Source organism: Mustela lutreola, chromosome 2, assembly GCF_030435805.1.
Source record: "Mustela lutreola isolate mMusLut2 chromosome 2, mMusLut2.pri, whole genome shotgun sequence".
NCBI lineage: Eukaryota > Metazoa > Chordata > Mammalia > Carnivora > Mustelidae > Mustela > Mustela lutreola.
Window position 1 is genome coordinate 177,673,744 of NC_081291.1, and position 26,057 is coordinate 177,699,800.

The window sequence follows — 26,057 nt, forward strand, 5'->3', positions numbered from 1 at the left end:
ATCTGTTAAAATTATCAGTGGTAATTTTTTTTTTAATGCTGGGCCAGTCTGAGAAAAAATTAATGACCGGAAGTCTTTTGTCTGCCTTCTTATACCCTTCTCAAACACCTCATGCTACCCTCAGGATTTCTAGAACCTTGAATTACAGAACCTTACTGGAATCTCACTTCCTGCATTAATCCTCTTATTGGGCCTTCCACATCCCACATTAAACTATACCTTCTTGTATCCCATCTAGTCAAAGCTCTGATGGTAAAATAAAAATTATTCTTGAATTAATGTATTATCTTCTCATGTAATTCTTATGTAAATGTGCACTTAAGCAAAGTTTTTATGGAGGTACAATTACTTAATCCAAAGTAGTATAGTCAATGGCATCAATATATGACAAACCAGAGGGGATGTGATATATTTGGGATATCAGTTACTCTTACATCAGACTCCATAGGGAAATCTCTGAAAGTTTTCTTGTTGTGTTAGTTACTACAGAGAAACAGAACCAATAGAATATATATTTATGGCAGCATTTATTATAAAGATTGGTTCATGTAATTACAGAGGCTGAGAAGTCCCAAGATCTGCAGACAGCAAGTGGAAGACCCAGATATAGTGGTATACAGTACTGGTACAAGACCCAAGAAGAACTGAGTTTTCATTTTGTTTGAAGGCAAAAGAAGACCAAAATCCCACCTCAAGTAGTCAGAAAGGTAGAGTACCTTCTTAATCAGCCTTTTTGTACTATTCAGGTATTCAATTGATCTGGATTAGGTCTGCCCATATTAGGGAGATTAATCTACTTTACCCAGTCTACTGAGTCAAATATTAATCCTATCTAGAAACAACCTTATAGAGACACCCAGAATAATGTTTGGTCAGATGTCTGGGTTTTGTGGCCCAGTCAAGTTGACACATAAAATTAACCACATGTGGACAAAGAATAATTTTTATCTCCAAATTATACTCTTTTCTTTTTAAAAAATATTTTATTTATTTATTTCACAGAGAGAGAGAGAGAGTACAAGCAGAAGGAGAAATAGAGGGAGAGGGAGAAGCAAGCTCCCTGCTAAGCAGGGAGCCCTATCTGGGACTCAATCCCAGGATCCCAGGAATCATGACCTGAGCTGAAGACAGTCGTTTAACCCACTGAGCTTCCCGGGTGCCCTATCTGCAAGATTCCAGAGAACAGACTGGAAATAATGGACAAAACTCATGAAGGGCCATTTGGGCTCATTATAGGAAGAAGTTTCTAACAGTTACAATTATATGAAAAAGATGACTGTCTTATTAAGAGAGTGAGCTTCCAGATCTTCAGGCTGAAGCTGATCTGTAATGGATTTTTTATCAAGGATTCCTGATTTGAATGAAGGTTGGACTACATACCCTCAAGATGTTTCTACTCCAAAGAATTATAATATCCTCAGTATTTAGGAGCCCAGTCTTATTTTTTTATAATCTCAACCAACCCTCTGTTCCCTGTATCACAGCCAGAAGGGTCTCTTCAAAATACTTTTCTGTTGTGTCGTTAATTTATTAAGGAAGTTCTTCCCCAAGTTGATGAGGGTGTACAAAGGAGGAGCCAAGCCTAGTCCCAATATCAGCCTTTCTCCAGGGTATATTAAAGCAAAAATTACATCCCAGAGCTGATCCCCTAATTTATGAGCTGTCCTAGTAGCTGATAACTCCCAGGCACTACCCTCTCTCTCGGCACCTGTGGGCAAAGCAGCTTCAGTGACTCAAGAACAAGCCCCTGAAGCATGGTACTGGAGTAAGCCATCAGGAGCACATTTCAGAGGAGCTTGAGAATGGATATACAGAAAGAAACCAAAATACGATTCTGAGGTGATCTAGGCAGATAATTGACAGTGTTCCCTTTGTGTTTCATTTTAGTTTGGAATAATATATGGCGCCAAATGCCAGCATGTTAGGGTTAAGGAACCCTGTGGATAACATGATAGATCACTTAAAGAAATGATCAGTCACTCAAAATCTTGTAACAAAAACAATTCCTATATTTCATTTTATATGAAAAAAATTTTCCAATATGTCAGATAGACTCTATGAATAATTAATTTTTTTTATTCTTAAAATAAATATTAAGTCCTGAACTATAAAAAACTTCTATGTTGTTGAGTTTTTTGTTTTTTGTTTTCAAACTGTCTGACAGTTGGGAAAACTTAGGAGGTAGGGGAAATGGGCTTCCATTTAGTTCTATGTTTTTCAGGAACAAAGCAGAGAGTGATATTGACATTTTGATGACTGTTTAACAGCCAACATTGCCACCTGCTACCTTGAGGCAATAAGCAGTCTGTTGGCACTCTTGTGCTTGATGAGAAAATCAAGGGATGATGAATAGCCAGTCCCCAATATCAAACAGGGTGCACAGCAGTGGCTGGCACAAGATGAATTGTTTGCTAAGAAAATAGAATGGCCAGTTGAAACTCCCAGACCATTGATCAAACTTGTTTGTAGCCAACAATTAGTGTTTTGCTTTTGGCTGCTAGAATCTCACTACCCTTCCTGGTTCAAAAGGAAGCCAAGGACCCTTCATCTGTTTATACAGACCATGTGTAACTACAAACAGAACTATACAAAGTTGTTCCTTTGGAGCCCAGGCATCCATGTACTTTCCCTGTATATAAGCCAAAAAAATGAATGTGTTCATCATTTTTTATTGCCCTGTGGGATCTTGCTACAGATTTACTAGTGGTATGACTTAACCTTTATATCCAACCTGCAAATGCAAGAAAGTTTAAAACTAGTTGTTCCTTTAATTGTTAATAGAAACCGAGACTTTTTTTTACTACATTTATGCATGCTGAAAGATCTCTCCATAGACTCATCAATTTCACTTTATAGACTTAACTGAAAAGTTTATTAACCCATGGAGTAAGTAGCCACACCTAGCAAGGTGCTCCTTTGTAGATGTGGGGAAATGGCATTCATAGTGTTAAATAGAAACAAACTAATACCAGTAAGGAAAAATATGTCTCTACTGTAATTCCTTCCATGAAAGTCTCAAGATAAAGGTTACATATTCAGAAGAGTTTGAAAACACCTATTAATACATAGGGTCTTGCATCATTTTCACAATTCCATATGGCCCTTTTAGATGATTGATCTTTCCTTCTGTGCCAAATCTTCAGGTTTGCCTACTTATCTTATTGAATTATCACATTGTTTTATTATTACTATCATTAATCAAAATGTCTTTTCTAGATGTTTATATCCTTGAAGCCAGTGACTTCTTACTTGTTTACTTAGTTTTAGCCTCTAGTGCAGTATACATATAATAAGTGCTCAGGTAGACAGTATTCTAAGATGACCCCCAGTGCCTCACTGTTATGTAATTTCTTTTCCTTTAGTGTGGATGAATCTATGAATATAATGAGATAGCATTCCTTTGATTATGTTACATTATATAGCAAAAGGGATTTCTGAAGATGTAATTTAGATTATTAAGTTTAATGACATTTAAATACTGCAGATTTTGCTATTAGTTACTAAAAATTTTACAGATGTACTTAAGGTTTGCTGAATTGGGATTAATAAAAACAGAGATGATCTGAATGGGCCTGACCTAGTCACATAAGCACTGTAAATTTGAATTTAGAGGTCAGAGATAGAAGTTAGAAACTAGAAGCAGGAGAGACTTATTTTTCTGACCTTGAATGAGCAACTAGCATGTTACAGAGAGGGCCATATATCAGGGAATGTTAAACATCTTCTGATCTTACAATCGCAAGAAATTAAGTTTTATATGAGGGTTGAAAATTTACATGTTTTATTCATGGACATAACCTCAGGGCCAACAATAGTGCCTGGTACATCATTTTCAGACTGACTTAATGACTTCTGGTACTTTAGTCTTCATATCTCTTACCCCCTTAACTAAAATAAGTCTTTAATGTGGATGCACATTAATCGATTCCTCTTGGAAATATTTATATTTATTATTTTAGATCTATATTTAAAAGATATTCTTTGTATGGCTACAATATGTAGCCATAAAAGTTAACTGAGAGTTCAATCAATGTTGAACACAGATCCTAATACATAATAATAGGTACAGTGTGAAGTAATGGAGGACATATTGACCACGGATGTGAAAATATGCATTCTAAGTTGAGCAGCATCACCTTAGGCAAATGATGCTACTTCTCTCTGCAGAAAACTCAAATAGTTCTCAAGCCATAGAATGAAATCAAAATTCCTACTGTAAGCCAAGAAGGGCTCCTGCCCTTGGCCCTGAACTCTAGAAGATCTCACTCTGGCCTTATGTTGTGCCCTTTCCCATGGGGAAATTGGTTTATGGGCCTAAAGGGATATACCCACCCGAAACTTATCTACCTTTGAGATCACATCCAAGATAGTGTTGGTGTTCTCTACAGTACATATTTCAGGGTCTCGTACCCAGGAAATATCTGGCAGTTCAAAGAAAGAAACTTTTCTGAGCCTAGGTTTCTCATCTCTATTTCAATGAATGTCGATTTTAATGTTTTCACGATAAATAAATACTTCTCTTGATGACTGCAGATATGTAAGGCTGTTTGGTAGTATTCAGAACCATCACAGTAATGGTGGTCTTCCTGATTGGTGTGTAGTCTTCAATAATTATAAGGAATTACTTGTCTGAAACTGCTGTCAAACAAGCAATACCCCATTTATGCTGCCATTTTCAGGATTGTTGGTAACCTGGGCACATATGCCCCAAATAACTTTGCCTCCTTGTGTCACAAGGCCCAACTCACTTATGTTCACCTCAATTACAGTACCTTTGGTAATAACACCCAAAGTTGTATATAGTAGGGATGAAGGATTCTTTTTTATGCCAAGAATTGGCAGGTAAAAAAGTTGGTTTCAATTCAAGATGTGTTACATGGGCCTTTTTGAAACATAAGCCCATTGGCCTAATGAATCTCTCATATTTAGGTGGTTTTCGAGTAACGCTGTCTCCAAGAAAGCAGACTTTAGTGACCATCCTCTTCCATGCTTGCTTTTTCCTCTTTCCGGTTTGAATAACTTTTAATAGTTCTGTTTCTCCTTGGGCCTGTGGGGTAAAGGAGCTTCCCATTTCCCTGCTTTCTCTTTTTGTCTTTTTTAATCATTTTGGAAAGTACTTTAGCTCAGGACTGTCCCTCCCTGTCCGGTAGATAATGAGGTACTGCTCCCTGTGGAGTCTTTTCATCATTCTTTTGTTTGGTGTTTCTCTTTTCATGCACCTTGATAGTCTCTTTCATTTGTATTTTCTCAGCATGGCACCGAGCTGAGCTTTCAGATCAGTCATCTTTTTTGCCTTCTTTGAAGGCCCACGACCCTTTTGACCTTCTTTCTTTTTTTCTCATGGCAATCCGAACCACAGCCATAGTGCTTCCGGTGTAACTCAATATATTCATTTTGTGGCATGGTGACGTTCACGAAGCCATAGGGTACACCTGCCAAGATGTGAACCTCCCAGACCTGCGAGCTGACTCCATGCAAGCCACCACAGGAAAGGGTTTCTCACCTCTAAAAAGTGGAGCCCTACAAAGATATGTAAGGTTCGTTCCAGGTCTACCATTTTACAGTACTGTATATGAAAATATTGTAAGATTTCAGTGAAGGTTTGTTCACTGATATGTAAGGTTTGTTCCAGGTCTACCATTTTACAGTACTGTATATGAAAATATTGTAAGATTTCAGTGAAGGTTTGTTCACTGATATGTAAGGTTTGTTCCAGGTCTACCATTTTATAGTACTGTATATGAAAATATTGTAAGATTTCAGTGAACAGAAAAACAATATTGAAATGCATAATATAATAGACTCCTAGAAATCATTTAGACTAGAAAAATAGAAATCAGTGTAGGAATTCTTCCTACAACATCCTGGAAAGATAATTACTCAGCCTAACTTGAAGATCTTCAGCAATAAAGAACTCACCATCTCGTAAGTCAGCATTTTACTTTGTCTTCCTTGAATTGTGAATAATCAAAGACTGTTTTTCCTTATATGGAACTTAATGCAAATATTCTTCTATCTAAACCAAACATTTCCAGTTTTGTGTTCCTATTGTGTTGCTATTGTGACTGTGTTCCAGACTCCTTCACTTTCTTGTGGTCCTGCACTGAGCACATTCCGATCTCTATTTTCACCTTCCAAACATGTGACTCGTATGAAGAGCAGTTAGGAATGCCTATCTGCTTTTTCATCTGTGAAAACATCCTGGTTTAACAGTTTTGCTGTGTTGTTATTTGTAAGAGTCACACACTATTGGCTTATATTGAGTTTAAGTCAAGTAAACCCACTAGCTTTTGTTCATAGCAATTGCTGTTATGGCAGGTGTCTCTTATCCTGTAAGATAATCTTGGAAACCAATAATATCTTGTTAGGTTCTCCCCAATATTTCAACCTGTCATAATATTTTTAAAACTTGATTCAGACATCCATCATATTAACCATCTTTGTGTTGGCTGCAGATGATAAAAAGGCCCTCTTGTCCTCATTTAAATTACTAGTAAAAGTGTTGTGCACAAGAGACCTAAGTATAAAACTTTGTAGCATGTCATCAGATCACCATTTTCCAAATTATATCCTTCATGATGCTAATTCCATGAGATGCTAAAAGGGAAAAAAAGGAAAAATTTACATGATTGGATAAGTTTGAGAGACACCACATACTACATACCCTTCTCGGGAAGTCTGCATATTATAAAGTGAGGACTCTTGGAGTGGTAATAAGTCTTGTTTAAGTTCAGTTAACCCAACATTTCCCAAGCTTATTTGTATAAGGATATCTGGGTGGTAGATGGTGTTTTAGTTTGTTTTAACATCCTGCCATGTTCTTGGTTCACAGAGTACACTTTAAGATACTCTCTTACACCTCCAATAATATGCTTTAGAATTTTACCATGAAGGACCCAAATTAATAAGTATGTAGTTTCAAAGATTCATTTTATCCCTTGTGAGCTTTAAGGTAAGGACTTCCCCACTCCATTTACTATTAACTATGATTCCTTAAGGTTTGTGTGATTACAAATTGTTTTAATATTCTGGGTTATATTGCTCTCCCCTTTAATTTACTTGTCTTCATCTGTCTTGTGCTTTGTTTTCCTTTTCTCTGTTTCCTTTTTTTTTCAGTTCAAAAATAATTTTTTTTAATATGAGAGTTAACAACAAACAATAATCAACAGTTTGGTCTTGGAGCACCTGGATGAGTCAGTAGGCTAAGTTTCTGCCTTTGGCTCAGGTCATGATTCCAGGGCTCTGGAATCGAGCCCTGCATCAGGCTCCCTGCTCCTTGGGGAGCCTGCTTCTCCCTCTCCCTCTGCCTGCTGTTCCCCCTTCTTGTGCTCTCGCTCTCTCTCTAATAAATAAATAAAATCTTAAAAAAAAAAAAAAAGAGTTTAGTCTTGTACTAACATTACTCTGTCTCACCCAAGTGGATTTGGCTCTTCATGTTCTTCTCACACTGGGTTTTAATTCTAGATTCTTTTCCTTTTTTTTTTTTTTTTTTTTACTTCTACTCCATTTTGGACTTTGACTAGGAATCTTATGGGTTTATGACACTCCTATTTTCATTTTAGCTATACACTGTTTATTCTGTCTTTTGTGCATGTTTTTAAAAATATTATCTCATCCCAGATAGTACCTAAGGCTCTATTTTTTGTTGTTGTTGTTGTTTTTAAAAATATAATTAATGTCTGTATTATCAAAATGCCATTGTTATTCTTCCATTCCTCTGAAGCAACCTTCCCTTTCAGAATCTCTGGACATGTGGTCATACCTAATTTGCCTTATATTTTTTGAGATGTACTTTCCTAAAGTCCTGGGTAGATGTTTGGCTGCCCCCCAGAATTCCTTCCACAGGTCTATTGGTCTATTTTTAATTCTAAGAACATTGTTCACATTCTCCAAAGTTACTATCACTCCCATTGACTCAATCAGGGTTTTTTGTTGTTGTTACAAAGAATTAAGTTCAAAGTAGAAGTTCTTCTTGCTTAGTTCTGGACTAATTGAGACTGAAATTATTGACAAAGCAATACAGAGTTAGGTAATACGGATTTCTTTATTAAATATATGAGTGACTACTACGTGACAAGCAAAGTTCTTGCTGGAGGAAATAAGGCACAGAATCAGACAGAGGGAGGATGCAGGGGACATAGTAAATACATATAATCTCACCTAATCATAGGTTACATAAATAAAATAAAATACCATAACACAATAGAAAGCTATGAGGTCAGGAAAGGCCTGGGTAAGGAAGTAACATTTGAGCTGAAATCTCAATGTTGAGAGAAAGCCTATAAAATATCTCTGGGCAGAAGAGCTCACACTGAGGAACAGCAATTACACTAGTCCTACAGTGGAGATATCCTTGGCCTATTCAAGAAAAACTAAGGCAAAGGGGCTGATCATAGGGGATAGAGTGGTAGGAAACAAAGTACAGAAAATCAGGAGGAGATGAAGAGGGAAACACATGTCAGATGGTGTCACCTGATAGACAAGCTAAGTCACGTAGGAATGACTGTGAGGTTTCAGTCAGGGTGGAAACATGATCTGGTTTATACTAAAAGAAAAAACAAAAACCCTCTCATTCCAGTGTGAAGAACAAGTGTGGGAATGACTGAACAAGATGAAAGTAGAGACAAACAAGAAACCTATTAGAGACTTCAAGAATAGGAAGCTGAGGCCCTTCTCACGGCCGAGGCTCAACCCTGTCATTTTTGTGATCTTAGATATGAATATGATTTTTTTCCCCCTGATTGACTGGAAAATGTTTAGCATGTTTTCTAAACTAGATTATTATTTCATCTCTCTCTCTCTCTCTTTTTTTTTTTTTGCTCATTAACATGCTCTTCTTTCATCTGTGTCAAGACTTTTCACATAGTCAATGTTTCCTTGACATATAGTACCTCATTACCCCCATCTCAGAATTATTTTTTCTTTGAACCAGACTAATAGTTTAGATGTTCCATCTGTGTAAAAAAAAAAAAAAGTTATAAATGATGCTGCTGGAGTTATTCCATGCAGAGTCCCACATTGGCTAGAATATGTTTTAAACCATGAGTCATGTAGCATGTTCTATTCATATTTTATACTTTGGAGGAATTCTCTGGAGTTTCCCAAAATTATTAAAATGTTCCCATTTTAATAGCTGTGTTTTGGATATGAGAAAGGAAAGAAACTAACTGTTACTGAAAGAAGTCTGGGGAACAAATAACGTATCTGGGTTCATTATTTAAATTCGCTAACCAGTTTGCTACAGCAAAATGCTTCAAGTGAATCATACAATTTTAGTAAGGAAACTGTTGTCACTAGGCAAAAGCACTTGCTTCAGATTAGACTCTGCTTTGAAGTAGCCAAAGCTATTCAGGTTTCCTGTGGACACATCAGGACCAGTTAAAGACCACTGTGCATAGTTCATACTGAATTTTAACAAAGATTACAGTTCTTTTGTGCTTATTTGACTCTAGAGACCAGCCAAAAAATAAGCAGGGGCCATGTTCATTTGCTTTTCTCTGCTGTCTCTGGCTCCAAGATCATAGTATAAGTAAGTCTTGCCTGCAACCAATTGCTTTAATTTCTCACCAGAGATTATTGCTGCTATTGCTAGATGAAGGCAGTGATAATTTTCCAAACTGCCTGGGATGGTTTTACTGGATGGAATTTCACAGCTATAATGGGGAAGAGAAGAAAGCATTCTCTGCTGTTGCCAATAACATTAAAAAAAAATAACTTTACATGTCAATAAAATAAGGAATCTTAAAATAGTCCTCTCAATGGTGTATCAGTAGAAGAATTAGTAGCACTGTTTCACCACAGGCATTTTTTTTTTAATGTGCAAAACAGGGATTATGAACTCTCAGGATACAGCCCCAAAGTTTTCTTACAATACAGTTACTTATTACAGTTACTTATTTCTTACAATACAGTTATAATATAGTTACTTGCAATACAGTAACAGTATAGCTCAAGAAATAAGACTGTTGATATGCTATTACAGTTTCTTTATGGTGGTTCTCTCATATTTCCCAACTCATCAGGAAATTGTGTATAACACAATAATAATAGTATTAAGATTTAGGTTCCATTTCAAGTTCTGTTAGGAGAAAGTTGTGAGAGCTTAGACAGGTCATATTATCTTTTTGGGACTCAGTTTCCTCATTTAGAAGGAAATCCTGTCACTTGTGACAACATGGATGGAAGTTGAAGATGCTATGCTAAGTGAAATGTCAGACAGAGAAAGACCAGCACTGTATGATCTCACTTATATGTGATTGCCAGGGGCTAAGTATGGAGGAAATGAGGAGATATTGGTCAAATGCTGCAGTCTTTCAGTTAAAAGGTAAGTTCTGGGGATCTAATGTACAGCAGGGTAACTATAATTAACAATATTGTATTGTATATTTGAAAGCAGCTGAGAGAGTAGATCTTAAGTACTCTTATCACACACACACACACACGAATAACCATGTGAGGTGATGGATTAACCTTATTGTGACAATCATTTCACAATATACATATATCAAATCATCATGTTGTATATCTTAAATTACACAATGTTATTAGTCAATCATATTTCAATAAAGCTAGAAAAAATTAAAAATAACTAACATGAAGATGTTGGGTTAGAAAATAAGCCCAGGGGCAACTGGATGGCTCAGTTGGTTAAGCTTTCCTTTTGGCTCATGCTGGGATCAAGCCCAGGGAGTTTGCTTCTCTCTCTCTGCCCCTCCCCCTACTCATGCTCTCTCTTGTGCGTGCTCTCTCTCTCAAATAAATAAATAAAATCTTAAAAAAAAAAAAAGAATAGAAGCCCAAATATCCCTTCCATTCTGAAGTTATTTTCTTTTAGCAAGATTTTTCATTAAGACAAAAATATAATAAAAACAGTTTGGAGTATTTTTTTTTCCTAGCACAATAGAGCATGGAATGAAGACCTCAGATTCTACTGAGTTCCTTTATTTAAAATGAATTTGGTCCATTGTTTCATGTTTAGCTCTATTTCCTTATCTGACCAAAGTACTCATTGCTCTCTAGCATTCCAGCATGTCATACATCAAAAGGTTTAGTGGGTGTGGGGAGGTGGGGGGAGATTATGAACATCTGGAAGAAGGAACAAGGATAGATGATTACTTGTAGCTCATGCAGGAAAAGTCAGATTTATATATTCCTTTGTGTTCAACCTTTCAGCTGTCATGAACCAACTCTAAACTAGAAAAAGAAAGGATGCTGCCTTTGAGTTTAGATTTAGGAAATGAAGTGCAGGTTGATACTTTGGTCTACATATTTTCCATTATATAATCATTACATATTCATTAGGAGGTGAGTTTCTGAGAGTAGAACTGTGAAATTTATCAATGAGAAGGAAGAACAAACAATGATAGACAAAAACTTTGTTAACACCCAGGAGTTTGCTATATTAGCCAGTCTATTTATAGCAGCCAGCTTTAATTAATCATGTCACCTTTGCCATGTATTTATCTGATCATTTACATTTCAGTGTGACTTAGCTTTGATTAAACTCACATTATATGTAGAAAATCATGATTTTTCCCTCACTTCTTGGCTGGAAAATAATGCTCATTTAAAAGGTGAAGGGTACATAAAATTATTTATGTGTGATGGGATTGGTTGGGAAACAGATTACTTGGGTATGGTGTTAGTAGATCTATTCATAAAATGGTACTCACAGTTTTTCATATATTTCAATGAATTTTATACTGTAAAAGGAAAAATAGAAGCTGGACTGATGTTTCAAAGTTTATGTTGGTAATTTCCTATACTGTCATGCTATCTTTTATATGTGAGTAGATGTGTGTATAAGTGTGTGTGTGTGTGTACATATATAGGTGGAAGTTAGGCAGAATCACTGAGATATAAGGTTGGGCTGTATACAGTTGCTTGTCATTATTCATCATAGTTATGTTCTATAAAGTAGCCACCCCTGACTTTGCGATTACTGAACCATCATTGCCAGGGGAAATACACTATAAGATTCCTTTAATCTTCTGGTTACAACATTTTCATCAACAAGTCAGTACATAAACTTGTTTAATAGGTGTTTAACATTTATTATGTATTTCTGTTTCATTAACATTGAATTCAAGCCAATTGTACTACTAGTTATGCTTGCACAGAGATTACCTAACAACATATTTTCCCCATAAGGCACATCACGGTATTCTTGCACTTTGAGACACATCACCATGATGCTTAGAGGTCATTTTAGACAACAAATCACCAACAAAAAGCACAAAATTATAAGAAATGTGACACTGCATTGACCATTGAGAAGACCCTTGTTTATAGTAGGAGAACTGAAACAAAAAGGCAGTGCTAACTTGTTCAGATTCAGTTGGGAGTGCATATCACATGTATGTCCACCAATGACTGTTACAGTGTTGTGACTATTGGTTTAGGGTTTACAAATAAATTTTAGTGAGTAGACAGATCTGCAAATGCAGAATCCATGGATAATGAGGATTGACTGTATGTATGTATCTCTATATATGGCAGAATCACTGAGATGTTAGGTAGGACATCTCAAGAGTCTGTTTGGGTGTAGGGAGCATAGAGGACACAGACCTATCATGTGACATTACAACTCAATCTTAATCAAGAAATACTGACGACCTTTGAATATGTGTTTATTCCAGTTATCTTTGATGCCTAATAAATCTTCCAAAACTTAATAGCTCAAATAATATCAATAATTTATTTTGCTCATAAATGCAAAAATGTAAATTTTTGCTCATAAATTTTGCAAGGCTTGTTCCACTCATCTTTGCTCCACAAGGCATCTGTTGGAACCTGGATGACTCCTTATGACCAGTAAGTTGGCACTGACTTTCACTTGGAACTCCACAGAGATGTGGGCCAGAACCTTCATTTATCTATTCCTAAGGGTTCTTGCATGAACCCTTAGGATTGGGCTTCCTCAGTGCATGTATATCAAGAGACAGGCCATGTAAGTTACCAATTTTTTGTGGCCTGGGGCTGGAAAATTGCACACTATAACTTCTGACATATTCTATTGTTCAAGTGGCCACAGAGCCCTGATTTAAAGGTAACAGACGTAGACCCTTGATGAAAGAGTGTCAAGAAAACTTTGGAACCATCTTTTAAAACCACTGCAATGCCACTGATATTACCATTAAGCCTAAACAACATGCCATTCTACCCTACTGACTATGATAATAGTAATTTCTTATGACCATATGAGTATTATCTTTCCCTTAATTATTTTCCTAGATCTGCTTATTATTATAATTTGTATAGCACATACCCAAATATCAAGTTGACTGGAAGTAAGCCTTGTAACAAGCCACCCCATCTCTCAAAAGTCATGGTGGATTTGGAAATACCTCCAGCTTGGCTAGAGACAGAGACATTGGAATCTAATTCAATGCAGACATGCTGCTTTTCTACAGAAATGTTGAGAGGGAAATAACTATGTTCTACCCTTTCACTACAGGACATATGAATTTAATGAAGGTTGTTGACACGCTCAAGTTCCAGATGAGTTACATAACCACAACCTATCCACTTTAAAAAATTAGTCTTGATATAAAGTTCCAAGCTACTCTACAGTAAGGGGAAGAAATGGGAGGTTGATAAACACTCCATTTAGAAAAAGCTTTGAGGTTTGAGATAAATAACTCAGACTAAGTTCAAGATTAGAGGATATTAGTGGATAAATAAATTACAGAAGGAAAGAGAATCAGGGAAACAGAGCAAGCACTGATGAGAACTTAGACAAGTGAGACGAGAGAGAAAAACAAACAGAATTTTTTTAAAAAACTTTGAAAATATTTAATTCTTGAAGATAATCTCATTATGTATTATGTATTACTACAGCTTTTCTTGTAGATGGGCACACTGAAGTGAACTTAAGCAATTTCCTGAAGATTATTTAAATTAACAAGTGTTAGAATCCCAAGCTTAAAAAGGTGCAGAATGAGAAAAGCCATGAATATGAGAGGATTGGTTTCTACTTTGGAAAAGAAATCTTTTCTTTGGTTTTATGTAGTAGGGAAATAATACACCCAGGTATTGAGCAGAAGAGATCTATTTAGGATTAGCTTGGGAATTTGCCCCTTCATTGTGATCTTTAATTAATGAGGCACACTTCTGATCAGGGGGATATTTTGTTGGTTTAATTTCATTTAGAAAACATTAACATCCAATATACCTAAAAAGCATTCTCAAATAAGCTAAAGTATGCATGAGAAATTTGGAAATGATGGAGTGTCATTTATTATATTATTTTTCAGCTCCTCCTATGTCAAACTGTTAGTACTCATGGTAAATGCTTGTCCAAGGCATCCTGTGACCCACAAGAGGAAAAGAGAAAGAGAACTAGATGCGAAATAGAAATTAGTCCCAAGTTACTCTCTAATAAGGTGAAAAATACGTCCCTACTTTTCTGATGCCCATCATAGTAACTACTGTGAAGGGGTTCAAAATTGACAGAGGCAAACTGGTAGTAGAGGTAAAATTTTAAGAAGAGCTCTAGAGATATAGTCACTGGTCGAGAAAGATTTAGATTTAAAGAAGAATGAAGGGCTCTTTAAAACAAGCCTGGAAAACATGAAGACTTTGGAGTTGTGCTTGAGTTTAAGTCCCACCCTGTGGTTGTCTGAGTCTACCTCAGGTAATTGAGTCTCAGTCGCAGTTTCTTCTGTAAATGTTGGCATTTAAGTATGCCTCACAGTGCTTGAGGTGAAGATTAAGTGACATAGTATTTGTAAAGCACCCGGCACCTAAGCCCTGATCAGATTTTATTTTACCCTAAAAACATATCTAGGCTAATTAATGCTGGCTTCTGAATAACAAATTTCCTGTTTTGGAGGCTTCCTCTCTACAACTATACTAGTTTCAATAGGAAACATTGATTTTCTTCTTAAATGTACAGCTTCCATGTGTGCTGGTCATTATAAGTGTGTGTGCATGGGGTATACCATTTATAGTTTTCTCCCTGAGGTTTTCTTTAGGCTAGTTGAAATGGCACAGAATTACAAAAACAGATGTTGTATACTTGAAAAATGTGGCAACATTCTCCTTCTCTTATGTTAGACTGTCTTCACTTTAATTTACATAAGGAAATGCGTAAGCAAATTATAAAAGGGAATGCTTTGGAATTAGTTTCTGCACAATGGATTCCTTCGGTACATGGACATCTATGATGTAAAATCTCCTGGCTTTGTTTCAGAGGAAATATTATTGTTTAAAGGCTGTCATTTAGAATACAATTTAAAAATGTATTTTCAACAGCTATAAAATTATAGGCAGATTCTGAATGGAGAAATATAAAACAGACGTGATGCTCATTTTTCACACAACCATGATAATCACTTAATTGATATTGTATATGTGTCTTCATTTTTCTTTTTCTTCTTTCTTCTTTTTTTACTTTTGAACATCTCCTTCTCTGATTCATATCCTATTTATCATTATTATTCTAAATTTTCTTCTAAAAATCTTTCATTTTTAAATTATGAAAATAAGTGTCCAATATTTTCCTTAAAACAGGAATTCTTACATTTAATCATTTGTTTAACAAATAATTACCAGGGGCCAACTATGTGCCTCACACTTTGTCAAGTTCTCTTATTTTCTTTTCTTTTTTTAAAAAGATTTTATTTATTTATTTGAGAGAGAAAGAGAGTATGTATGTGCATGCATGTGTGGGGGTGGGGTGGGGTGGGCAGAGAAAAAGGGAAAAGCAGACTCCCCACTAAACAGGGACCCCAATGACATGGGGTTCAATCCCAGAACACTGGGATCATGACCTGAGTGGAAGAAAGATGCTTAACCTATTAAGCCACCCAGGCACCTGGAGTTCTTTGACTGTGGTCAGCAAAATAAATAGGGTCCCTACCTACAAGGAACTTAAAAATATTGGTAGAAATAGAAATTATTGAAATAATTTCCAAATGTAATTGCATCTGTGATATGATATAAATAATAATTTCAGGGTGCTCTTGAGAGCGCAGCAAAAAGAAGAGATCTAATCAGTTGTTAAGAAACAGCTCTGAATGGAGATGTGGAAGATGAAGGTAAGTTAATTGAGGAGACAAAGAAGAATATTCTAGACAGAGGTCTTGACATAAAATTATTATCATTTTCAAGAAAAAGAATGCCCAACATGAAGTTAGAACTGTAGGGTTCTGATGAAAGGATTTGATCTTTACCCAGAAAACTAAAGGAAACTTTTGTAGAGTTTTTGAAAGGGAGTAAAATGAAGAGATTTGGATTTTTTTAATTGTTTAATTTTTTTTGTTATTTTATTTGTGTGTAATTGTTTAATTTTTAATAAACATATAATGTATTAAAGATCTTTGTGTCCAAGGTGGGAAAGTAAAAGAAAATGGAGGAAACTCAGAATGAACTAAGGTGGATTTCAATTAGTGGTGATGGAGAGAAGTAGACAGATTGAAGACAGGGAAGGAAGAGAGTGTTTCTTTCATTTATTTTTCCCCATTGTTTTTCTTTTTCCTTTTTTTAAATTTATTTTCAGCATAACAGTATTTATTATTTTTTCACCACACCCAGTGCTCCATGCAATCCGTGCCCTCTATAATACCCACCGCCTGGTACCCCAACCTCCCAGCCCCCGCACCTTCAAAACCCTCAGATTGTTTTTCAGAGTCCATAGTCTCTCATGGTTCTCCTCCCCTTCCAATTTCTCCCAACTCCCTTCTCCTCTCTAACTCCCCATGTCCTCCATGCTATTTGCTATGCTCCACAGATAAGTGAAACCATATGATAATTGACTATCTCTGCTTAACTTATTTCACTCAGCATAATCTCTTCCAGTCCCGTCCATGTTGCTACAAAAGTTGGGTATTCATCCTTTCTGATGGAGGTATAATACTCCATAGTGTATGGACCACATTTTCCTTATCCATTCGTCCGCTGAAGGGCATCTTGGTTATTTCCACAGTTTGGCGACCATGGCCATTGCTGCTATAAACATTGGGGTACAGATGGCCCTTCTTTTTACGACATCTATATCTTGGGGTAAATACCAGTAGTGCAATTGCAGGGTCATAGGGGAGCTCTATTTTTAATTTCTTGAGGAATCTCCACACTGTTCTCCAAGAGGCTGCACCAGCTTGCATTCCCACCAACAGTGTAAGAGGGTTCCCCTTTCTCCACATCCCTTCCAACACATGTTGTTTCCTGTCTTGTTAATTTTGGCCATTCTAACTGGTGTAAGGTGATATCTCAGTGTGTGTTTTTTTTTTTAAGATTTTTATTTATTTATTTGACAGACAGAGATCACAAGCAGGCAGAGAGGCAGACAGAGAGAGAGAGAGAGGAGGAAGCAGGCTCTCCACGGAGTAGACAGCCCGATGCGGGGCTCGATCCCAGGACCCTGGGATCATGACCTGAGCTGAAGGCAGAGGCTTTAACCCACTGAGCCACCCAGGTGCCCCTCTCTATGTGGTTTTAATTTGTATCTCCCTGATGGCTAATGATGATGAACATTTTTTCATGTGTCTGATAGCCATTTGTATGTCTTCGTTGGAGACGTGTCTGTTCATATCTTCTGCCCATTTTTTTATATGATTGTCTGTTTTATGTGTGTTGAGTTTGAGGAGTTCTTTATAGATCCTGGATATCAAACCTTTTGTCTGTACTGTCATTTGCAAATATCTTCTCCCATTCTGTGGGTTGCCTCTTTGTTTTGTTGACTGTTTCCTTTGCTGTGCAGAAGCTTTTGATTTTGATGAAGTCCCAAAAGTTTATTTTCGCTTTTGTTTCCTTTGCCTTTGGAGACATTTCTTGAAAGAAGTTGTTGTGGCTAATATCGAAGAGATTATGGCCTATGTTCTCCTCTAGGATTCTGATGGATTCCTGTCTCACATTGAGGTCTTTTATCCATTTTGAGTTCATTTTTGTGTACGGTGTAAGAGACTGGTCGAGTTTCATTCTTCTAGATATAGCTGCCCAGTTTTCCCAGCACCATTTATTGAAGAGACTGTCTTTTTTCCACTGTATATTTTTTCCTGTTTTGTCGAAGATTATTTGACCTTAGAGTTGAGGGTCCATATCTGGGCTCTCTACTCTGTTCCACTGGTCTATGTATCTGTTTTTATGCCAGTACCATGCTGTCTTGGTGATCACAGCTTTGTAATAAAGTTTGAAATCAGGTAATGTGATGTCCCCAGTTTTATTTTTGTTTTTCAACATTTCCTTAGCGATTCGGGGTCTCTTCTGATTCCATACAAATTTTTGGATTATTTGCTCCAGCTCTTTGAAGAATACCGGTGGAATTTTGATCGGAATGGCATTAAAAATATAGATTGTTCTAGGCAGTAGAGACATTTTAACAATGTTTATTCTTCCGATCCAAGAGCATGGAATGGTCTTCCATCTTTTTGTGTCTTCTTCAATTTCTTTCATGAAATTGAAGTTCCTCCACAATTGAAATTATGTTCTGTAGTTCCTTGAGTACAGATCCTTTACCTCTTTGGTTAAGTATATTCCCAGGTATCTTATGGGTTTTGGTGCTATAGTAAATGGAATCAATTCTCTAATTTCCCTTTCTGTATTTTCATTGTTAGTGTATAAGAAAGCCACTGATTTCTGTACATTGACTTTGTATCCTACTACGTTGCTGAATTGCTGTATGAGTTCTAGTAGTTTGGGGGTGAAGTCTCTTGGGTTTTCCATGTAAAGAATCATGTCATCTGCAGAGAGAGAGTTTAACTTCTTCATTGCTAGTTTGGATACCTTTTATTTCTCTTTGTTGTCTGATTGGTGTTGCCAGGACTTCTAATACTATGTTAAACAAGCAGAAAAAGCATTTGACAAAATCCAGCATCTGTTCCCGATTAAAACGCTTCAAAGTATAGGGATAGAGGGAACATTCCTAAACTTCATAAAATCTATCTATGAAAGACCCACAGCAAATAACATCCTCAATGGGAAAAAGCTTGCAGCCTTCCCGTTGAGATCAGGAACAAGACAAGGATGCCCACTCTCACCCATTGCTTTTCTTAATCTGCAGAGTCTACTGCCTTTTTCCTTCCTACCAGAGGCAATCATCCAAATTGTTTCACATGTATATTTTTGCTTCTTTATTGTCTTGCAAAATATGAGATATTATTTTATGAGCATATATTTGTAATTCATATAAATACCATATTTTGGATTTTGTTTATTTTGAGATTAAATTCTGTTGCCATATGTATCTAACCATTATTTTACTTATTGACTGTATTTTTTTAGTGGTATGTTTCCATTGTTCCTCTCAGAGTCACATAGATTGCTTTTCACTTTCTACCACCCTAATAATGTTTCAAAGATAATCCAGTTACACATTCACTTATGTGAAAATTTGGCGGGGGGGGGGAGTTACAATTCTTCTACTAATAATGAATTGGATTATTTCTTTACGAGATGTTAGCCTCTTGTATTTTCTCTTTCGAAAAATTTCCTGTTCATCTTGTACTCATTTTTCTTTTGAGATTGATGTCTTTTTCTTATTGATTGACTAGTGTTCCCTGTGTTGCCTATATATTAATCCTTTATTGTTCTCATTTTGTTACCTGTCTCTTCACTGAATTAACAGTCTTATCATTAGACATCTAACTTTTTTGGTATATGGTTCATAAATGTTTGGGGAAGAGTTTTGGGAAACAGAACATAGTTAACAATGTCCTATATTGCCAAGAGATAAAGTAAGGAGAGAGTTCAAGTAATCAGGTAGGGTGAAAGGTAGTGGTGCAGGCAAAAGGTAAAGGATATTGAATCTCAGTTTTCTAAAATGTAAAATAAGAACATTAATACTAGACCTATTTATATGTGTTTGTGAGTAACAAAATAATTTTATAAGCTAGAAAGATTTCCATAAACATTTGTAGGTTTTATGATAATTACTTTTAATATGTAGTCTGGATCTACTAATGGTCTTCAGATAATGTAAAGGCTTGGGTTAAATTTAAAAGGTACAAAACACAGGGTTTATGTGTGCTTTTATTTAATATTTAACTCTGCATAAAGTAGCACCTCAAAATTAAATTTGAAGTATAGTCCCAGTAACAGTATTAACTAGACAGTTTTGGAGAATATATGTGGTATTATGTTATAGAACATAGGTTCTATGGGTGTTCTTGCTCAGAAATCTGCAATTTACTGAATGACAACAATTTACAGAACTAGATTTATTTTTGAAAAATATGTTTCTGAAGCCAATGGTTTTATAAATTAAATTATCTAAAAGAAATTATAACTTAATTAATTTGAAAGAATGAAAATTGAAATTTCTTCTATAATTTGAGTAACAACAATGTTATTCACTTAGTAAACCCAGACTTTTCTAAGAAGTCAAACCCAATATTGCATATAGTGTGTTCCTGAAAAAAAAAAAAAAAACATCCATTTTTATACTGTAAAACCAGAGCAATATTTTACAAAGTGGATTCTGCAAAATACATTTTCTAAGCTACTGTTATGAGATTGAAAAAGTTTCTATGATCAAATGAGTTTAAAAAACATGTATACCTTTTTTTTTTTTGCTATTTTGATTAAATGGACATTATTGAGACAAATGTTAATTTCTTTTGTATTCAATTATAATTAATATACAGTGTTATATTAGTATCAGATGTGCAATATAACAATTAAACAATTCTCCATATTTCTTAGTGCTCATCAATATAAGCATACTCCCCCCCAAAAAAATATATATATAAGCATACTCCCAATCCCCTACATTTATTTCACCCATCACCCTGCTTATCTCCCCTCTGGTAGCCACTAGTTTTTTCTCTGTATTTGAGTCCATTTGTTTGTTTTATTCTTTCTTTGTTCCTTTGTTTGTTTCCTAAATTCTATATGTGAGTGAAATCATATGGTATTTGTGTCCAACTGACTTATTTCCTTTAATGTACACTTTAGGTTCATCTATGTTTTTGCAAATGTCAAGATATCATTATTTTTTATGGCTAAGTAATATTCCATTATATATTATATTCCACATCTTTATTCATCCAATCTTCCACGGACATTTGGGTTACTTATATATTTTGCCTATTGTAAATAATACTGCAATAAGCATAGGGTTGTATATAATATTTTTGAATTAGTGTTTTTGTTTTCTCTGGGTAAATACCTATTAATGGAATTACTGGATCATATGGTATTTCTATTTTTAATTTTTTGAGGAACCTCTATACTATTTTCCACAGTGGTTACACCAATTTTGCATTCCTACTAACAGTGCACAAGGGGGATTCTCCACATCCTCATCAACATTTGTTATTTCCTGTGTTTTTGTTCATTTCCATCTCTCTGCTAGTATTTTCTTACCTTTTTATGCCTTTCATTCACTTTTTCCACTATATCTTTTAACATATTAAAGAATTATTTTTTAAGTCCTTATCTGATAGTTCCAACATCCAGGTCATCTTTATGTTTGGTTCTGTTGACTATTTTATTGTTTAAAAATGAAGCATAATTTTTATGCTTGTTTATCTCATAATTTTTCATTGAATACTAAAGATGAAAATAAAAAGAGTGGACCCTTAGGTAAGCTATACTATGCCAGGAAATAGGAAAGCATCTTCTCTCTCAGGCCATCATGAGAGACCTTGGGTGTGATTCATTCTTTGCTTCTTCCTGCCTGGCTGCAGACCTGTGCTTTATATCAATAAAGGATTCTGGGAAGAAATGGGTATTCTGCCCTCCACCAGAAGCAGATCTCTTTTGACTATTATCAGTGCAGAGTGTTAATGGGCACAGCACATTTTTGGCCCTTCCCCCAGTATCACCTTTCCTGGGATGAGTGAATGAGAAAGTTACTTGCCCCTTCTCCAGAGGCCAATAATTTTTCCCTTGTTTTAAAGCAGGATCAAGTTGGGGGTTAAGTGAGGTTTTAAATTTTTTTCGTTGAGTTGGTTATTCAGCAATTTTATTATAATGCATTTAAATATGGCTTACTTTGGATTATCTCTCAAAGTTTACTGAACTTCTGAAATATGTAGATTAATGGATTTCATTAGTTTTGGAAAACTGTGAGCCATTATCCCTTCAAATATTATCTCTGTCCCATTGTCTCCTTCTGGAAATTCAATAATAAATTATGTTATACTTTTTCATTATGTCCATATATATTTTAGGGTTCTTTGTATTTATTCATTCTTGTTCTTTGTTCTTCAATCTGTATATTTTTATTGATCTGTTTTCAATTTATTAATCATGCTCTTTTGCTTTGTCTAACCTGATTGTTGTTGATTTAACATAAACTTTATTTATTTTTTATTTCTAGAATTTTTTCTTTTTATTTATTCTATATCTCTGAGGAAATTTTCCATATCTTCATCTATTTCTCCATTTTCTTTTCTGTTCCTGAATGTATTAATCATAGGTGTTTGGGAGTTCATGTCAGTGAACTCTGATATCTGGATCACCTGTGTCTATTTCTGTCATCTATTCTCTTGGTTTTGGTTATAAGGCCCTCTGTCTGTACATACCAAGAATTTTTTACTGATTTCCAAAAATCATATATAGCAAGTTATAGAGGTTTCAGATGATGCTTTTTTCTTTCAGAAAAAAATTACCATTTCCTCTGTTAGGCAGAGAGAGTAGGAACTAATCACTTTACTCCAAAGAGGATCAAATTTGGTGGATACTGGATGCAATTGTGGTAAAACTAAATCTGCCTATGTTAATTGTGCATAGCCCATTTAAGAATGCCCTGTTAACTGGACAATGCTTTCTGGTGTTTTCAACTGAGAGTCTGATCACTTGAGACTATTCTCACTAGATCCCCTTCCACAGTGGGTTCTTAATGCAAATAATTGTCTCTTTGGGCCATGAGTATCCGCAAATCTCTGCTCTGCTTTTCACAAGTGTTTTGTTTTAGCTCCTTTTGCTCTTTCTCCATGAAGCTTCAGAAATCAGCAAATGTTATGAGGGCAAAACTGAGTGCAAAATATCCTTCAAGCATTTAAAATTGTCACTCTAGTATGAGACTATAAAGATTCTGCAAGTTTCTCTTCTTTAATAGTGACTTTCTGCCAGGGCAAAGCTCAGATTCTCAATCTCTTGGTCACACCCAGATTGAAATGGGGCTCCATCAGAAAAAGCTGTTAGAGACTATCATTTATCTCTCCATAGTTCCTTCTTCCCAGGAATCTTAGCCACACCTAATGTCATTTTTCAGCAGATCTCTTGATGGTTTTAATCAGTTACTGTAAATAGTATCCAACTTTTCTTTTTGTCCTTAATGGAAACACTGAAAAATTATAAGGATGCCCTTTATATGCTACATATAATTAAATTGTATGCTAGATCATGATTTAAAGTCTATGAAGATATTTTAAGTGACATTTAAGAATACTAATTGGAATGAAGATTTATTTTTGCAGGATATTACTGCTAATACAAAAGACTTAGTCTACTGAAGTATTATATTCTATGTGTTACTAAATTGACACACCCACAGGTAATAACAGTTCATTAAAATCTACTTGAACCCTCCATGACCCTGTCATTCAATCAGGTTTTTGTCATCTAGCTATCATGTGGGAAAGGGTGGAGGGATCCCTCTAGGGTGGTATAAAATCCTTTTAAGGGTGGTTTCCTCTTAGGACAGGGACACCCTTATCCCTTCCTGCCTTTCTTCCAACTATCCTTTTACTTATACCAAGGTACACCATTTTCCAGTCTTGTTTTAATTTTTTTGAAAAACCATTTAATGTTCTTAGAATAATAAGATACAATACAGTTTGTTTCTTATGACATTCTTGTTGGGCTTGATTTCTTTCCTATGTACAACTCATCCCTAATTTTTTAATTTTTGGTTTATATTATCTTTCTGTTTTTCCAGATAGTTCCTCAAATGTCTTCAGATGAATTAGATTATGATACTACATTTATCCAGACCTTACCAATGTTCTTATTTTTGATAACATGATTGCTACATTTCTCTAATCTAAATGAGGGATGACAATGGATTTCATCTTGTATGACCATTCTAATCAAATCGGAAAAATACCTTAAGCTGTTTGAAAAGATTCTAAGGAGACATCCAAGCCCAGTTTGAAAATGTACCAAGATAATTTAATGAGGTCTGTCATGCATTGGAAGGTAGAATAGTAATAGACAATCTTGTTAGATCTTGAGTACTTAAAATTGGACACAAAGTTTAAAATCCACAAAAATTTGTAAATTAACTAACTGATTTTTACTAAAAACTCATAAACACAATAACTAAAAATTACTTCTGGTTTTATTAACAATTATTCTATTTGAAAAAGAATCATTTCATGTGAATAGCTTACTCTTTTGCCCTCAAGTCTAATTCATATTTATATTTTACTTTATATTCTTCTAAAAATTTTTTACTGATGTAATTGATTATATTTTGAAGTATAAATAACTGAAGTATAAATAATCAAAGTCTTCTGAAATATTATTATTAGTGTTCTACAACAAACTTATTTTTTTAAGACTTTATTTATTTGACAGAAAGAGAACACAAGAAAGCACAAGCAAGGAGAGCAGCAGAGGGAGTGGGAGAAGCAGGCTCCCCACTGAGCAGGGTTAGGGACCCTGGGATCATGACCCTAGCTGAAGGCAGATGCTTAAACTACTGAGCTACCCAGGCACTTCAAAAACCTTATGTTTGACAAAGAATCTAAATTAAGTTAGCTATAGAGAAAACTCTTATCCAAGGGGAGGTGGGTGGGAGGATGCGTTAAATAGGAAATGGGGATTAAGAAGCGGAAGTTAAGCTGTGTTGTGACTGTTCTTCGCTGCTTCCGTGCCCTGCAGGCGTTGTTGGGATTCTAGGAGTCAAGATGGCAGAGAAGTAGCAGGCTGAGATGACATCAGGTAGCAGGAGATCAGCTAGATAGCTTATCTAACCATTGCAAACACTTACAAATCCAACGGGAAATTGAAGAGAAGAAGAGCAACAATTCTAGAAACAGAAAATCGATTACTTTCTGAAAGGTAGGACCTGAGGAGAAGTGAAGCCAAAGTGATGGGAAGATACACCGCGGGGGGAGGGGCCAGCTCCTGGCAAACAGCAGAGAAATGGAGCACAAAATCAGGACTTTTAAAAGTCTGCTCCACGGAGGGACATCACTCCAGAGGCTAAACCGGGGGGAAGCCCATGCGAGGGGCAGCATAACCCCAGGTCCCGCGAAGTCACAGAAGGTCTGGGGGTGTCTGAGTGTCACAGAGCTCACAGGTATTAGAATGGGGAAGCCAGCAACAGCGACAAAGCCGAGGAGTGAGCTCTTAACTCAGGCTTACCTTGAACCAGTTGCAGGATGGGTGAGCTCGGAGTGTGGCCGGAGGCCACAGACACAGAAGCAACCAGTCAGTTTTCTCCAAGTGCGAGTGATTGAGTGCTTTCTCCCAAGCGCAGCCAGAGGCCAGGGAGACGGAGACAGTTGGGTGCTTTTCTCTGAGGGCGCACTGAGGAGCGGGACCCCAAGCTCTCGGCTCCTCCGGGCCGGAGGCGGCCATCTTCATTCCTATCCTCAAGAACTCTAGGAAAAATGCTCCCGAAACAAAAGCTTTCAAAAGCAAACCCCAGCGGTTTACTTAGCCCAGCCCCTGGTGAGAGCGGTGCAATTCCGCCTGAGGCAAAGACACTTGAAAATCACTACAACAGGCACCTCCCCCAGAAGATCAACAAGAAACCCAGACAAGAGCAGCTTCACTCACCAAGGAAAACAGCAGAATTCCAGAGGAGGAGAAAGCAAATATTATCTGGACAAAATGACAAGGCAGAAAAACTCACCACAGAAAAAGAGCAAGAGGCAGTACCGAAGTCTGGGGACCTAATCAATACAGACATTGGTAATATGACAGATCTAGAGTTCAGAATGACAATTCTCAAGGTTCTAGCTGGGCTCAAAAAAAGCATAGAAGATACTAGACAAACACTCTCCAGAGAGATAAAAGCCCTTTCTGGAGAAATAAAGAACTAAAATCTAACCAAGTTGAAATAAAAAAAGCTATTAATGAGTTGCAGTAAAAAATGGAAGCTCTTACTGCTAGGATAAATGAGACAGAAGAAAGAATTAGTGACATAGAAGACCAAATGA

The 26,057-nt window shown here is 36.0% G+C and overlaps 1 long non-coding RNA gene and 1 pseudogene across 2 annotated transcripts in view; both read right to left on the reverse strand.

Annotated features, from left to right (window-relative positions):
• Positions 1–25,528, reverse strand: part of LOC131825210 (uncharacterized) — a 93,390-nt gene extending 67,862 nt beyond the window's left edge. For both annotated transcript variants that reach the window (XR_009351160.1, XR_009351159.1), the window contains exon 1: positions 25,258–25,528. This is a non-coding gene — a long non-coding RNA (uncharacterized LOC131825210). The remainder of the gene's footprint in view (positions 1–25,257) is intronic.
• Positions 926–9,805, reverse strand: LOC131825207 (ribosome biogenesis protein NSA2 homolog; annotated as a pseudogene).
• Positions 25,529–26,057: the final 529 nt, after the last annotated feature.